The sequence below is a fragment of the Coffea eugenioides genome, chromosome 9 (assembly GCF_003713205.1).
Source record: "Coffea eugenioides isolate CCC68of chromosome 9, Ceug_1.0, whole genome shotgun sequence".
NCBI lineage: Eukaryota > Viridiplantae > Streptophyta > Magnoliopsida > Gentianales > Rubiaceae > Coffea > Coffea eugenioides.
In genome coordinates, this window is record NC_040043.1 from 9,584,163 (window position 1) to 9,601,087 (window position 16,925).

Here is a 16,925-nt window from a genome sequence, read left to right on the forward strand (position 1 = left end):
GGTTGAGTTTAGACTTCAATGTTAAGTAAGAATTAAATGTGAATCGAATTTGAATTTTATTAAATTCAAATTTAATATAGATACTTAAATTATACCTATATATAATTATATATAATGCATTTATGCTTTGGTATATATATAATTATATTCAACTAAATATATAATTACTAAATATTAATACTTATATGTCAAAATATATCAATACATATTAGAAATATTAAAAATAAAAAAAAACACATTAGAACATTCAGACAGAAGAACGACCAAAACCCTAATCTCTTTGGTTTCTCCCTTCACCCACAGTTACAATAGCCTCTGCTTTTCCAATCTCTACTCCATCTCCATGGTTGGCCTCTATAATCTCCAACCTCCACCTCCACAAAGCATACATTAGTAGTTTCAATGACAAAGCAAGCATTTTGTATAATTTACCAGTTTAATCTCTATCTGAACTGACCATCTTCACTTCTTTGTCTATTTTCTTCTTTTTTTTGCAGGTTTTTGTTTGATTAATGAGGCAAATCAATTTGTTTCCTTCTATTTGGATTCAAATGTTGTATATCTATTCAAATATGGTCACTATGAACAAAGGGGGTGGACGAATATTAGTAGGAGAAAATTGAGAAGGCTATGGAGACGTTTTAACCTTTGAAGATATATTGATTGTTGATCATATCTTATTGCTGCTTTCCATGTACTTTAAACGAATTAGAAATCATTATTATTGAAAAATTCTTAATTTACGTACTTTTTAATGGATACTGATTCGTGTATAGTTTTAATATTGTGGATGTTAAATTAGTTATTCAGCATAATAGATAGTAATTATATTAAGAACATTAAACAGTAATAAATAAGTTTGGGCTAAATTCAAATTGAATTTAAAACCAGAATATTTTGTGAGTCAAATATGAATTTCACAATTATTAGCCCAAAACTCATGGCTTGAAACTCAATAGTATTACCTATCAGATGAGTCAAACTTGGATTTGTTAAAGACTAGCTCAGATAGCCCAATTGATAGGCCTAGAATTAAAAAAAAAAAATAGTATTTGTGTACATTGATCTGCTGCTCCTTACGTCTTGTTGGATCAAAACTCAAGCATCCTCCAACCTTAATGAATTTTGAAATAATAAACAACGTTATCGAAGGTATTACAGTTACAGGAGAAGGACTTGAGAGTCAAACTATGGATCTTACAATAATTGTCCATTATCCTTCTTTTTTTAACCAAATGTTAATCTTACTCTATGTTTTTATAAGGGTTAATCACATTTTATCCCCTTAAAGAATACCTCATTTCTCAGTTTGCCCCCTAACCTTTAATTTTGCTCATTTAACCCCCTTTAGGACAAAATTGCCCTTGCATTATTTTGACTTTTCATTTACCTTTTTTTTCTTTTATTTCTTTTTCTCTTTCTTCTTTATTTAATTCTTCTTCTTTCCCACAAAAATCTTCACCTTAATTATTGAAATTAGAAAAGAAGAATTGCAGAGATCTATCTTCTCCTTAAATGATTAAAAAAATATTCAAATCACTTTCCTAAAATACAATTTTTTTAGCCTTTCAATTCTTTTAATTTTGGATTTTTCTCTTTCCTTTCTGGTTTCTCATTTTATTCTCAAGAAAATATCTTAAGATGAAATTGTGACCTGATTAATAATCATCAATTGAAATTTGTGACATGTGGCATCATACAAAAAATTAAAATTAGTTTTTGATGCCTTTTAAACCTTCACCCAAAAATATGCAATTACAAACTAAAAAAAAAAAATTCGTTGAAATGGAATTTCTATTGGGAAGGATGAAAGAGAGAAGAAAGAGAAAAAGAAATAAAAGAAAGCGAAACCATTTCATCTTATGATATTTTCTTGAGAATAAAATGAGAAACTAGAAAGGAAAGAGAAAAATCCAAAATTAAAAGAATTGAAAGGCTAAAAAAATTGTATTTTAGGAAAGTGATTTGAATTTTTTTAATCATTTAAGGAGAAGATAGATCGCTGCAATTCCTCTTTTTAAATTTCAATCATTAAGATGAAGATTTTTGTGGGAAAGAGGAAGAATTAAATAAAGAAGAAAGAGAAAAAGAAATAAAAGAAAGGAAAACATGGTAAATGAAAAGTCAAAATAATGCAAGGGCAATTTTGTCTTAAAGGGGGTTAAGTGAGCAAAATTGAAGGTTAGGGGGTAAACTGAGAAATGGGGTATTCTTTAAGGGGATAAAATGTGATTAACCCATTTTATAATCACATTCCCACTATCATTTTTATCATATATTTTTTTTACTTATTAAACTATATCATAAAAAAGAGAGTGGAAGCACCATTATGGCAAAGTAGAGTGCAATTAATATATTTCCTTTTTTAATGCTTATATTACCTTACAAAATTAATAAAATTTTGAAATAAAATACAATAGGCTTGTAGTATCATGTATTTGGTGTTCATCACCACAAATAAAAATCTTGGTTCCATCCCTGCTAATGGCATCGTCCGTTTTACGAAATCGTATGACAGCAGCCACAGAGTTTCCAAGTATGACATGTTAGGGCTATAAAGGTGGAATAGAACCCGTAAGGCTATTGTCTGCGATTGACAGGAACTGGAGTTTCGGTAAATAACTCAACCAGGAAGGAAGCTCTCCAGAGATTGTTGATCCAAAATTAAAAGTATCTTCAACCAAAATAGTCCTTTAAATATAAAAACGTGTGCTAGTTTGGTCCCAAAACTTATTTTCCCTCAGTTATCCAGCTTAAAAACACATGCCTCCCTCACCTTCTCATCATTTCAAGGGGAAAAATGGAAACATACTTCGTTTCCCTCTTAGAAAAGGTATGTGATGACCACCCTTTCTCCCCTCTTCTCCCAATTTTAGGCACCAAAACTATATATTTTTTTAGAGGAAAATAAAGTGTACTTTCATTTTTACCCTTGAAATTATGGGCACGTGAAAAAGATGTATGCTTTTTTACTCGACAAACTGAGCGGAACTAATCTTTGGTACAAATAGCCACACTTTCCTATATATAAGCGACCGTTGTAGATGATTTTGAATGTGAGGAACTAAAAAAGTTAATTTGAAATACGTTTTCTTTTCCATTAAAACTATGTTTTTTTTAGTTTTACATGTTCTAAAATGTTTTTTATTTCCAAAGGTCAAAGCATAATCAACTTTTTTGTCACACTATTATCCATTGTCGCGAGATCATTTGAATTATGACTTTTTAGGGTAAAATTGGAAGAATATTATGAGTATTGCTATAGTCACTTTTATTTTTATAAAAAGAAGTGATATTGATGCACTATATTTGAGGTCAAGCATTCCAATCCCCTTTGTTTATATTTTTGTGCACATCATTACCCTAATGAAAGAACGAAGTCCGCATCATTTTCTCCCATAGGCCTCTGGCAACCATTCTCCGAGCGAAGCTCACCTTTAGGTTGATCGAAAATCCTCACCATCTGAGCCCCATATGTTAATTGCAGACTTGGCTAAATTTTTTGGATTCATTTTGGTGTAGGTGATGTTGAGTTCCATGGGTCCACAAATTGGAAATTTGCTACTTTGTGATTGAATCTCTTTGTGAGTTGAAAGGTTGTATGGGAGAAGGAAGATGGATTAAGAAGGGAAGTATACGTCCTTTGAATTAATAAGACACGTACTTGGAATGTGCGAGGTCAAATACGGAGTGCGAACATGACGAAATTTCCGAATGATGGTGGTTTTTGAAATGAGTTATTGAATAGTATAAAATTTTAAAACCACGCATTCAATGAATGTATTTTTTAAAAAATACAAAAAAAATTACGCATTCTGTGATTACAACTTTTAAGAAATATTGCATTCGCTGAGTATATTTTCACCTTTTTTTGAAGAATTTTGAAAAACTATCACTCTTTCAAAATATTTTAAAAACTCACAATATTTGAAAGTTTACTCAGACACCATATCATTAGCCTTTTCATAGAATCGGGATCCTAGGAAGGGAGAAGAAAAGGATAGAACCAGCCTTTTGCTGCACAAAAAAACTTTTTGAATTCCCAATAAAAAAAGATATTTTTAAGGAAAAAGCTTTTAAGGCAGTCTAATATCCTTTTCTTTTCAAATATTTTTTCAAATATACTTTTTTGATGTAGAAGTACGCTTTTTTGAAGTTGCCATTTAAAGGGGATTATTTATTATTCTAGCGAGATGTGAGAGATATCTATTGTTCGAAACCAATCATTTAGTCTATTTATCATTGAAATAATGTTCTGTTCAGAAAAAGAAATTCCGAAAGGGTAGAGATATATGAAAATTGAATCAAGCATCATTTAAAAATTCACGGTACCATTGCTTCCAAACAAGAGAACCACCGGTTCTCACCAACAAGAAGGCACGGCAAACAAATACTAATGATGATACGTTTTTTCGTCGGCTAATATCGTTGGCCTTCCCTCCACGGCTCCACCTCCTTATCAAAGCAGTGAAAGTACTCAAGTCTTTGTCCAATTGGATGATGCCTTTATTTCTCCACACATGAATCTGGTATAGATTACCCTAAACATGGGTCTCAAGGGCCTCGTGTAATTATCAATTGTCATTACTGAGGGTAGTTTACCGTGGGACGTCAGCTTGACCCAGTTCAAGCCCCTCAATTCAATTCAAGTTGCCAGCTGACCAATCAAATCCAACCACGCTAGTTCAGCCCATTTGGACTGCCTACCTGCCCGGCAATTGGCAATGTAATTGCTGAGAAACTGGGTCCGGTCATAAATGGCTATAAAAGCATGATTTTTACATACAATCATCAAAAAAAAAAAAAAAAAAAAAACAAAGAAGTGTTAGAATAGATCCAATTTTAAGTTCTTAACCCTCTCACTATGGCTAGCAACAGCAAGGCTCTGATCATTGTCCTTTTCTGTCTCTTCTTACTCTCGACTCAACCCATCGTACTTTCAACAGCGAGAAAGATCCTGGGAGCAAGTAAGTTTCACTTCGTAGTTCTAAAATTCCATCTTTCATTTTTATGGATTACTAATATTCATGATTAAAAAAAAAAAGCATTACTGATATACGTGCTCATCATCTAAGAGTCTTAATATTTGTGATGCCTTTCTCGACATGTTATTCGTGTTTAAATCTTCCACCCATGGGAATGATGTAGGTAAGGTTGTGTTTGTGCTCCGTGGTGTGCATTTATTTTATATATATATGTGTATATATATATATATATATGATTTGGTGTACTTTTACATTTTTTTATTATACACAATGGATTTATTCACGTATATGAAATCTTTTAAGAAATACAACCATATGTGCACATATATACCAAATTTTATAAGAATCACAACAATTGAACTTTTCTTTTTCCTTTCAACAGCTATCTAAGATTGGCGTGGACCATTTTCCAAAAGAAAAAAAAAAGAAAAATAAGAAGAAGAAGTGCACTATTACTATTTATTTGCCTTAGTTAATCTCTTTGAGTCAGTCAAAGCAAAATAAGAGAATGGCTAAAATAGAGCAGTTTTAAAATTTTAAAGGGTGAATTAACATAATAAAGTACTGAATGGACAAATGAATATTTATTAATTTGCCAAAAAAATGAATATTTATTAATATGGTTGTCATTAGTGCGCTTTGAAATAAAAACTAATCACATGTTTAGATTCTTTAAAAGGGAAAAATAATGCACCTTTGATAATCGTAGATTCTATTCTATTGTGACAGAAGCTAGGATCATTTTTTTAATCCTATATTTTGAAATTGCAGATGAATTTGGAAGTAATGACAAAAAATATGCTGCAAGGAAATTAGAAGGCGAATATTCCCCAGATCTCCCTCCGTATTACCCAACTGTACCAATTGGCGGACTCCCAGATCCTTCGACTTTGCCCTGATTTTGAGATCGTCAAACCATTTCATGGAAGTTGATTGACATCTCCTTCTAAAGCTGGTCCATTATTGCTACTTGAATAAATTAAATCCCTTATGCTACATTTGTAGCATAACATTGTATATTAAGTTGAAAATCATTATGAAAATAAATTTTCAGTATCTTGAAAATAGGAATGTAGAAACTTCAAGTTTAATTGAGCTATACGTGAGCCTACATAATTGAAACTTTATATATATATATATGTGTGTGTGTATGTTTGTGTGTATGTATATGTATATATATAGGATAAATTACATATAACCCTCCTATGATTTTGCATAATGTCATGACTTCTCTAAGATTTCAAAATAGTCACATAACCTCCTGTAATTTTATGAAAAATGAAAAATGGACTGAATGGATATGATTTTATATAAAGTGACTAAGTTGTCATTTGATTTAGTATTTAAGTAAGGACATTACTGGTATTTCTACTAATGACACTACATATACTATTTTCTGTTAAATTTCCATTTTACATGAAACCATAGGGGGTTATTAGTAATTTACATAGGGTAAATTACTTTTGACCCTCTTGTGATTTCACATAATGCCAAATAACCCTCCTAAGGTTTTAAAATAGTTGCATAACCCTCTATGCTTTTATGTAAAATAGAAAATGGATAGAAAGCACAATTAGTTATGGCGTTTATACCAAATGCGTTCTAAAAGCACGTTTGATAAAATCTTATTTTCCGTATAACCCCTTTGTGGTTTATATAAATATCCATTTTACTTTTATGTGATTTTTGCATTTATTCATGTAATCCCCCTGTACTTTTATAAAAAGTAGTTAAGTTATTGATTGATTTAGCATTTAAGTAAGGGCACCATTGGTATTTCAATTAATGACATTACATAGGCTATTTTTCATCAAGTTTTCATTTTACATAAAACCATAGTAGGATGAAATGAACATTTTAAAATATTAGGGAGGTCGCGTGGCAATAGATGAAACTACATGGGATTATATGTAATTTACCTCATATTTTTTTTCCTTTGACTAAAGATTGTTAGTGAAATGACCACAAACCCTAGAAAAACTTCCATAAATATAGCCAAGGGAGAATGAGAAATTTCATGTTCATTCAAGCATTTATATGTTAGTTTTGTAACGTTATTGAGTTTCAAAGTGAATTGGGTTGGTTGCAGTATAACATAAAAAAAAGAATTATGACTATAAATCACGAGATCCTTGGCACACTTGTTTGATTATTATTAATTTTCTAATTTAATGAACCAGGTCGGCAAATATAAAATGCCTATATAAGGGGGAAAGGGGGATGGGTTGGGTGGTTTGGGAGTGAAGAGTGCAAATGAGAAGTTTTGGGTTCAAACCCTCCTACTTATACTAAAAAGAAAAAAAATAAAGAATAAAAAGCTGATGAACTGAATATGGCGAGTGTTAATACCACAACAACAATTTTATTTCCACAACTATTTAGCTTTAAAATGTTTGTATTGCCCTTACAAATGTTCACAATTAATTTCATACTAGTGGGTATAGAAATATTTCTGAATTTAGCATTTAGTTTACCATCTTCTATCAATTAATTTCATCAAAATAATTACCTCCCTATAGGACGGGATATCTATCTTAATGAATTAATCGCAACTTAATCTAGATGCTATTATTTATTTTTTAAATCACTTAACAATATGTGATAAAGAAATAGTAGTTTCCTTTTTTAATCCCAATATATTTAAGATGTTGTGGCTACTTTTTAAGTACATGATGTTAAAGAAACTCATAAAAATGTTAACTAATCAATATGTTGATTAAAAATTCATAATTTCAATCATCAAACTGTATGTGATGAAAAAAATCTTTTTATGTCCAATATTTGAGATGTTTTGGTCACTCTCAAATATATAATGTAAAAGTGAAATTCTCAGCTTGGCATCTAGTAATGTTCCATTAGTCGAAAAATTTTATGTTGACAAAACTTTATCTTGAACTTCTGTTGGGCTCCAAATGTGGAATAAACGACTATTGGGACATCAAACACGCAACAATTTAATGATAAACAAGCCATAAACTTGAAAAATAAACGACACACAAGATTTAACGTGATTCGCCTTCATCATTGATCCTACGTCCACGAAGAGAAACTTGTTTTTTTATTATGAGAGGAAAACTCTATACAAGAATACAATTTGAACCCAAGGCCAAACCCTTATATACCATCTCTCATCTCCTAAAAACCATCTCTCACCTCATTTATAAGGTTACATGTTGCTCTTGTGTGCCTTTGTATGTTACTTTGTAGTATGTCAACCCATCTATTTATAGAGAACATTATTTGATCAAGAACCAAATAACAACAGGAAACTAATACTAATTTCTAAACTTATACATGATAGGAAATAATTTCTACTTCCTAAACTCATACAAATAGGAAATTTCTTGACTATTACTTCAAGAAACTAAAACCAATAAGAAAACTAGTTACTTCCACACAAAATAAAAAACCTATCTAAAAGAAATTAAACCCATATCCTAACAACTTCCTTTCTCTTTTTTATTTAATATAATCACATAATTTTACAAGATTAAATTTCCTCATACCCTATATTTAAGATGCTGTGGCTACTCCCAAATACACAATGCAAGAAAACTATTAATAGAAATTAGTAAGAATTAACTAACTTGTTGATTAGAAGTCCTTGATTTGAATCACTAAGCTTTATATGATTAAAATGTAGTACACAAAATGTCTAAGATGTTGTGGCTATTTTCAAATATATAATGTGCTATACTTTATAAGGATATAAAAAATTGTCAACTAATTTGTATTTAGATAAAAGAATTTCTCAATTTCCTTTTTTTCTTCAACCATTCATTTTCTTCACTAATCTTTATGTGATTAATATACCTTATGCATCAAATAGTTGAGATGCAAGAAAAAAACTTGGGAATATGGTCAATCACAATAACATTGATCTCACATTATTAAATCAAAATATCAGATAAACAACCATAATTGTAGTGTGCAAATATACTATATGATTCCACATAATAATTCGAACATAGAAGCATAAGAAACTGGATATTGAAAGCCATCAATAATTATAATAAAATGCCTCCAAAGTTGCAAATAGTCCCATAAAATGATTTTTAGGATATTAGAATTATGTGATTTAACAAGTAAAACCATGCCAGTGAGGAATCTGAATAAAACCTTGAAGATTCAATAGTTGTATAGGACCATTAACATTACAACAAAATGCAAGAATACTGAATAGCATCTAGGATGACATATATTTGGCATGAATCCAATCAATATAGCATTTTTGGTCAAAAAATTCTTGACACTAATCCAGGGGAATAAATGAATTTAATCAAGTTGAACACCCCTAGTGTTCAAACTTGTTTGATTACGTTAACAAGTTTAAAATTTTGTTCAAATTTGGCATATTTATTTGACGAACCGAGCTTGAACAAGTTTTTTGTTGAGTTTAAATGTTATCAAACATCAAATGCTGTTCAAATTTGATTTGGTTAGTTGGCAAACTAAGTTTGAACAAGCCCTTATCAAGTCAAGCTCAATTTGAGTATCGAGTAGTTTGGATTATCTTTCAACCCTACACTAATCTATTTTTTTATTAATATATGCAATGGATAATCTCTCATGAATTTAAATGTGGTAATCATACCAAAGAATCAACTTATGGTGTGATTCATGATAACACAAAGGCACAAAAAGATTAGTCTTGAACCACGGAAGATTCAATTGGCACTAAAATCATCATCAAACATGTGCACGGAATTAATTATTAATTCTCAATTATTGAGACATGGAACTATATATCTCATGACAAGCCAAATTTGGTTCGTCTTAACTTCATACAAATTTTTGTAACTCCTATTAGATAACCAATAATTCATGAAGTTTTGAGCGAACGATATGGCTAGAGGGTGACTTTGATACCACATAATTACACAAAATGGACACATACAAAGTATTAAGTAGTGGAATAGTAATGATGTTACCTCTAATCAATGTTGTCAAGTGAATATTAAATCTAATCAATGTCATTGTCTCTATCTCTTCTATAATACTCCCTTCATCTTATTGAAATTGTCATGCTTTCCATTTTGGTGTGTCCCAAAATGCCTGTCACATTCCTAAATGGCAAATGAATTTTTCTCCTTCTTCTAATTTTACTCTTTATGCACTACCTTTAAATATGTGGGTCTAGCACAAATTGTCATAAGAACAGCATGCGCTTTACAGTGCGTGACTGGTGCTAGTGGATGTTTGCTAGCATGTGTAGTGCAAAATAAGTAAAGAGTTAGTGTAGCTTTAATAATGTAGTGGGTCTAGATTGTTGACTAGTTTGTATAAATCATTTGAATAACTTCACTACACCACTTTAGGCAAAGTTTGGGCATCTTGTCAGGGACAATTTAGGAAGTACAAATGGCTATCTCTTCTTTTTGTCTACTGTTGAAAATACTCCAGTTCCCGAAAGTGACAAACTTTTCAGAACAGAGAAAGTAACATATTATAAGTAGAGAAAAAATTTAGATTTAAAATAAGGGAGTTTCTAATTTATGCCTAACTAGAAAAATACCATAGAATAGATGGAGTATCAAAGGCTATTTATAGGTTAGGTTAGGGACCTTACTGACAAATGTCAAATCCTTAGAATTTTCCTCTATCAAGGAAATGTTATCATAAATCATAACTAAGAATAATATCTTTGACTAATGGATTGATTTGATTGACTATTTAATTGAGAATAATATCTTTGACTAATTATATTATTCTCCATATATTTAATATTTCCAATTTCTTGAATTTGAAAAGAAATTGAGAAAATTTCTCAAGTAAACTTGGTTATATCTTTTAAAATCTTAATACTTTCAATTATGGAAGATGGAATGGAATTAATTGTAAATGCTCATAATAAGCATAAAGGAGATGATGATAGTGTATCATAAGTGCTTCCTAAAGCTTCTCTGTTACAAAGGTTTCATTTTCTTTTACCATGATTAGACATCTCAAGAGTTGAATGATGGATAATCAAATTTAAGATGTATGATATCCTTGAACTATAATTCCATTACTAGATGATAAAAATTTCTCTAGATAAATATTTATTTATTAGAGAATGATTGGATATATTAAGGATTCAATCATCAAATGGCATGAATTGAGAAGATAATTGGATGATTGATGATGGTTTGAAGTGATAAAAAGAAGACATGAAGTGCAAAATAATCAAAGGAAGAAATGCAAGTTTTCCAGCTTTGACACATTATGGTATTTTGGCTATATCTTAAGCTACACACAACGGATTGAGGTGATTTTTACACTATTTTGAAGCTAAGAGATGGACCTACATTTGGTAAGAAGACATCAAAGTCCAGTTTAGTTGTTTTCTTGTCAAAAAGTCGAAATACAGAGGTGCAATTCTATGGTCGAAAGCTGAAACAGAGCTCTGACCAATCAAGGGTATTTTAGTCATTTATTAGTCCACAGAGCTCCAAATTGGATGATTCTTAAGCATTGGAAAGCTAATTCAAAGGGTTACAACTTTCATGTTTTGCGTAAGAGTTAGTTCGACCTTCATCATTGAGATAATATCAGTTAAAGTGGAGCTAAATTCGCAGAGGTGAAAACGCGATGAGGTCGCGTATTGTAGCCTACTTTCTGCAACTTGCTTTGCCACTTACTCTGTTTTCATACTATTTTCCAGCTCTACTTCTGAACAGAATTTTAGCTGCACATGCTGAAGATTCCAAAAGGAAGAGAAAAGAAACTTTATGTCTGGTCTGAAAAAATAACTTTTTGACTCTCTTAACACTAGACATGTAAAAATCATGAAAAAAGGGAGGAGAGCGACATTAGAAGGAGTTATCATCAGATTTTTAGTATTAGAGCTTAGTTTTGAGTCTTGTCTTATTCTCTTTAGTTAGAACATTGTGAGAACAATTGGAGACTTCATTATACAACTCATTTTGTTAAAGAAATAGAAGATCATTGGGAGCTTCTTCACTTTTTGGCTAAACTTTCTTTATCTATCTTTTTACTTGTGATTCAATATGTGTTCATGCAATGAAACTATGTTCTTTCTTGTCATTTATCATATGAGTAGCTAAGTTCCTAGATCTAGGGAGTAGATGAACCTTATGGCTACTTGATATGAAGTGAATATGATTTACACTTGTTACATCTTGTATTAACTTGTCTATTTATGCATGCTTATCACTTGTTGTTGTTTGATCACCAATAACCAGTTTTGAGTTGTTATTATTCAATGAAAATTGGTAATAATGATGGAGCAACATAAATAGAGTTTAAGTAGTATACTCATGAGAATAAAGATACACTTAAGTGGATTAACCATGCATTTCATGAAGGAAACAAGAATAGATCTAATTATTCACCATGAGAATAGGGAAAACTAGTCTAATTTAGGCCATTTCATCATGAGAATGAGATTTGGTAATATTGGAAATGAATCCCTAATTAAACAAGAGTTGTAACAAGAGGTAAATTTATTTACTTGTATCTTTTATGCCATAAATGGACTCTACATCCCTTGATTCAAGTATTTAGTGAATTTTCTCCATTGTTACCTTGCAAGTTATCTAGTTAAGACTGGTTAAATAGTAGTAATAACAATTTCTCTTACTTGAATTGATTATTAGTCTAAATAATAGAGTAAGTAAGATCTTAGTACCTATAAAGTTGCTTTCTGTGGGGTTGACCCGACTTATACCCTAAACTACTAGTTGACTTGTATACTTGCAGCAAAACTAATATAATTTGGAATTAACTTGTACTCATATCTAAAATCCGTCGAGTTTTTGGCGCCATTGCCGGGAAGTGGCAATATTAGGGTCTAACAAACTTTATTAATTTAGACATTTTCTATATTAGTTAGTTAAACTTTTTATAGTTAAATTAGAATTTGTATTAGTTTTTATGGAATAATTATATATAATCTCTTTTATTTTTATTTGTAGTGTATGCACCGGACTTTATGGGTAGTCGCACCTTTTGATCCAGAAATTGAAATGACATTATGTAGACAAAGAAGACGTACACTACAATAAGAAGAAAAAGAGGTGTAACAACAAATAGAGGGAATCGCTATAGAGCTACCTTTTGAAGACAAAATGGCAGAAAACGATGCAAATAGGCGAACTCTTAGGGATTTTGCTCTACCGGGAACCCAAGGATCTCAAACAAGTATAGTATGACCGACGGTAAATACTAACAACTTTGAGATTAAACTATCATTTATTCAAATGGTTCAACAATCTCAATTTAGAGGTAATGCTGTAGAGGATCCAAATGCACACTTAGCCGCATTTTTGAAGATATGTGATACCATTAAAATGAATAGAGTTAGTGAGAATGCTATAGGGCTAAGGTTGTTCCCATTTTTCTTAAGAGATAAAGCTCAAATTTGGCTACACTCTCATGCTCCTAATACTTTCACTACTTGGGATGATTTATCTAGAGCATTCTTGAATAATTACTTCCCACTGAGTAAAACGGCTAAACTTAAAATGGACATTACTAGTTTTAGTCAATTAGATGGTGAATCATTATATGAAATATGGAAAAGGTTTAGAAATTTGTTTCGGAAATGTCCACACCATGGACTTTATGATTGGTTAATTGCACAAATTTTCTATAATGGTTTATTCTTTTCTACTAAAATGACTACTGATGCAACTGCAGGTGGAGCTTTGATAGTGATAAGTGACTAATTTGAACTATATTTGAATGACATTTTATGTTATTTTTAGTCATTTTGGCAATATTATAGGAAGAAATGGATTATTTTGGCTATAATTGGTGTAAAATACTCTTAAGTGATTAAATGAGGTATATGTCACTTTTTACTTACATTTTATCCATAATTTTTATAGGAGTTGAAAATATACTTCATTTGGATAAAAAAAGAAGTTGACAGCTTTGATACATCTTCGTATTTCAACTATAACTCGAGCTACAATGATTGAATTGAGATGAGAGATATATCTACAATTCTTGTGAAGACATCAAAATCCAGTTTAAAGGTTTTCCAAGCCAAGAAGCTGAATTACAGTAGCCAATTTCTATGGTCAAAGCTGAAACAAGATATTGAGCAGTTAAGGATATTTCAGTCATTTCTCAGCCTACACAAATCCAAATGAGGTGATTCTTGATGCATTGGAAAGATAACTCAAAGGCCTACAAGTTTTATGTTTTGGTCAAGAGTTAATTCAGCTTGTATCATCGATCAAAGTTCAGTTGAATTTGAGACAAAATTGGAGCAACATTGAAGACTGGACAGAAATTGCAAAGAAAGGCAGGGGAGCAATCCGGCGGACAATCCGGCCGGATTCTGGCCGGATTCTGGTCAGAAATAACTACTCTCTACTTGCACAACTTGTTTCCTCCTCTAATAATTCACAGCTATTGATGGACTTGTGACAACCACTTAGCAGCTGTAAAAGAGATGTTTGAAGCCTCATTTCTTGACTACATTCATCTATAAATAACCATGGATTTGCAAGGACAAAGAGAGTTTGGGAAGTCCAAGAAATACCACAAAAATGTAGTTCTTACATTTTCTTAGTATTACATTAAGTATAGTGTATGATAGTTTAACTAGTAGTTCATCTTTCTTGTTTATTAGTTAGGCAAAGATGAAGAAGGAGATGAACTCATGTGATAAGGGTTACATTTCTTTCCAAACTCTTTATATTTTGTACTTGATTCTATTGGTTAGTTAATATACAAGTTTATATTCTATGTTTATTATGGGTTTCTAAAGTTTATGCCTTGGGTTTGGTTGAACTTTCTATGATTGTTCGTGTTTATTATTTGACTATTTGATACTATTATTTTGAACAAGTTATTTAGTACTTTAGCTCTTTAAATCATGATTAACTTGGTATCATTAATTGTGATTATCTAAAGGTGTTGTTTCTTCAATGAAAATTAAGATTTAACACTAGTTCATGAAGTGTTAAACCTAGAGAGTTCACTCACGAGAATAGAGGTGCACCTATGTAGTTTTAGTGGCTTGTTCCATCTAATTTCATAGAAGAAATGAACTTATAACTAATTTCATAACCATGGGAGTAGGTATGGATTAGTTATAAGTATAGTTGATTCACTATGAAAGTAGGTTTCACATGCATAAGAAAATTATGCCATAACTAGCCAAGATAGTAGTACTCAATGATCCAAAAACAGCACTTGCATGGGTAGTTAAGGATACCATAGCCTAAGAAACTTTTATTTACTATTTTCTTGCATAAGTTTAGTATAGTTTTATTTCTTTTAATTCATTGATCGTCTAAATAATAGAGAAGTTTTAGTAGTGCTAGTAATTGTCCAATTTTTCTCTTGAGATCGACCCGATATATAGCTTAAACTACTAGTTGACCTATATACTTGCAGTCAAAACGGGTATAAATTGAATTTAAACTTGTACTTATACTAAAAACCCGTCAGATGGCAAAATCACCCCAAGAAACTCAAGGTTTGATAGAGAAAATGGTGACAAACAATTATTAATAGGCTAATGAAAGAGGTAATCCAAGGCGCCAATCAGGTATGATCGAAATGGATACCATCAATATGCTTAGTGTCCAAATGAGCAATATGATGAAAGTATTAAGTAGACAAGCCGGATATCGTTCGAGTTCATCTAATGTACATGTGGGTTGTTCCATGTGTGGAGATAATCACGATACTAACGAGTGTGTTGATTTTGAGCAGGTTCAATTTGTTAATAATTACAATAGGAATGCTCAAAATAACTCATACTCAAATACATACAATTCGGGATGGAGAAATTATTCAAATTTTGGATGGAAAAATCGAGGCAATCCTCAAAAGTCGGCTAATCCACCAGAATTTCAACCAAGACAATCACAAGCGGATACTAAATATAATTGAGAGATAGCGGTGAAAAAGTTAGCCAAGGACACTTCATAAAGGCTTGAGCGACTAGAGGGGCGGTTGGACCAATTGACCCAGATGTATAGAAACGTAGAGATCCAAATTGGTCAAATTGTCAATTCTATTAACAGTCGAAATCAAGGAAAATTGCTTAATAAAACGGAGGCGAATCCTAGAGAACATGTCAAGGTCATTACTCTTGTAAGGATCGAAGACAACCAAGTGGAAGAGATAAACAATGTACAGATCACAAACGTAACAATAAGTAAATAAAAAGGAAAGAATTGCAAACCAATTAACTACACAGCTCCTCTTGAGCTTGTAGATTAATTCAGACAAGTTACTTCAAGTCGATGAATTACAACCACTCTTGTGTACAAAGGAAGGTTCACCTCCTCCTTGCCCCGAACTCCATTCGGTCAAGTTAGGACGTTTTACTATCTCTCAGGACAACCCTCGCAGAGCTACACTCATGAACTATTCACTCACAAATGAAAAGTTTACAATGAACCTCACACCACTAAGACTACAAATCTTCCTTGAAGAGTATTTTTTCACTAAAATCTCTCTAGATCTTTTGTATCTTCAGTATGCAAAAGTTGTTTGAAGTATCTGACCAACTACTATTTATATAGGATCAAAAAAGTGCCTCATTCATGCTTCCAACGGATATAAGTAGTTGAAGAGTCAACTAGCCGTTGGAGTGTCGGACGTCCGATACTCCTGTTTCTTGCGTCCGATAGCAGGCAGTGAGTTTGAGAAATTTTCTTCAATTCTATCGGACGTCCAGTGCAAGCTCTTTGTGCGTCCGACAGCAAACAAAGAGATTTGAGAAATCATCTTGTTTCTATCGGACGTCCGGTGGAGACATATTCAGCGTCCGATCGAGGTCAGTGATCATAGAAGACTTGGCTTATTATTTTCGGACGTCCGAGTGTGAGTTGCTCATGCGTCCGAAGTTACTCAATGGTTGTCGCCCGTCCGATATGGTCCTTTTGTGCGTCCGACAGCTATTAGCAACCTTTGTCTTCTTTCAATTGCACTTGTTCATGGAATCAAATAACTTCATAACTGAATGTATAT

General features: G+C 31.8%; 1 long non-coding RNA gene and 1 other non-coding gene across 2 annotated transcripts; one reads left to right on the top strand and one right to left on the bottom strand.

Moving 5' to 3' along the window:
- The first annotated feature begins 4,816 nt into the window (after positions 1 to 4,816).
- LOC113783768 lies at positions 4,817 to 6,084 on the top strand. The gene is made up of 2 exons (XR_003469971.1): positions 4,817 to 4,967; positions 5,757 to 6,084. It is a non-coding gene; the product is annotated as an uncharacterized LOC113783768 (long non-coding RNA).
- Positions 6,085 to 13,441: 7,357 nt separating this feature from the next.
- LOC113748535 lies at positions 13,442 to 13,548 on the bottom strand. Its single transcript, XR_003464389.1, has one exon. It is a non-coding gene; the product is annotated as a small nucleolar RNA R71 (small nucleolar RNA).
- Positions 13,549 to 16,925: the final 3,377 nt, after the last annotated feature.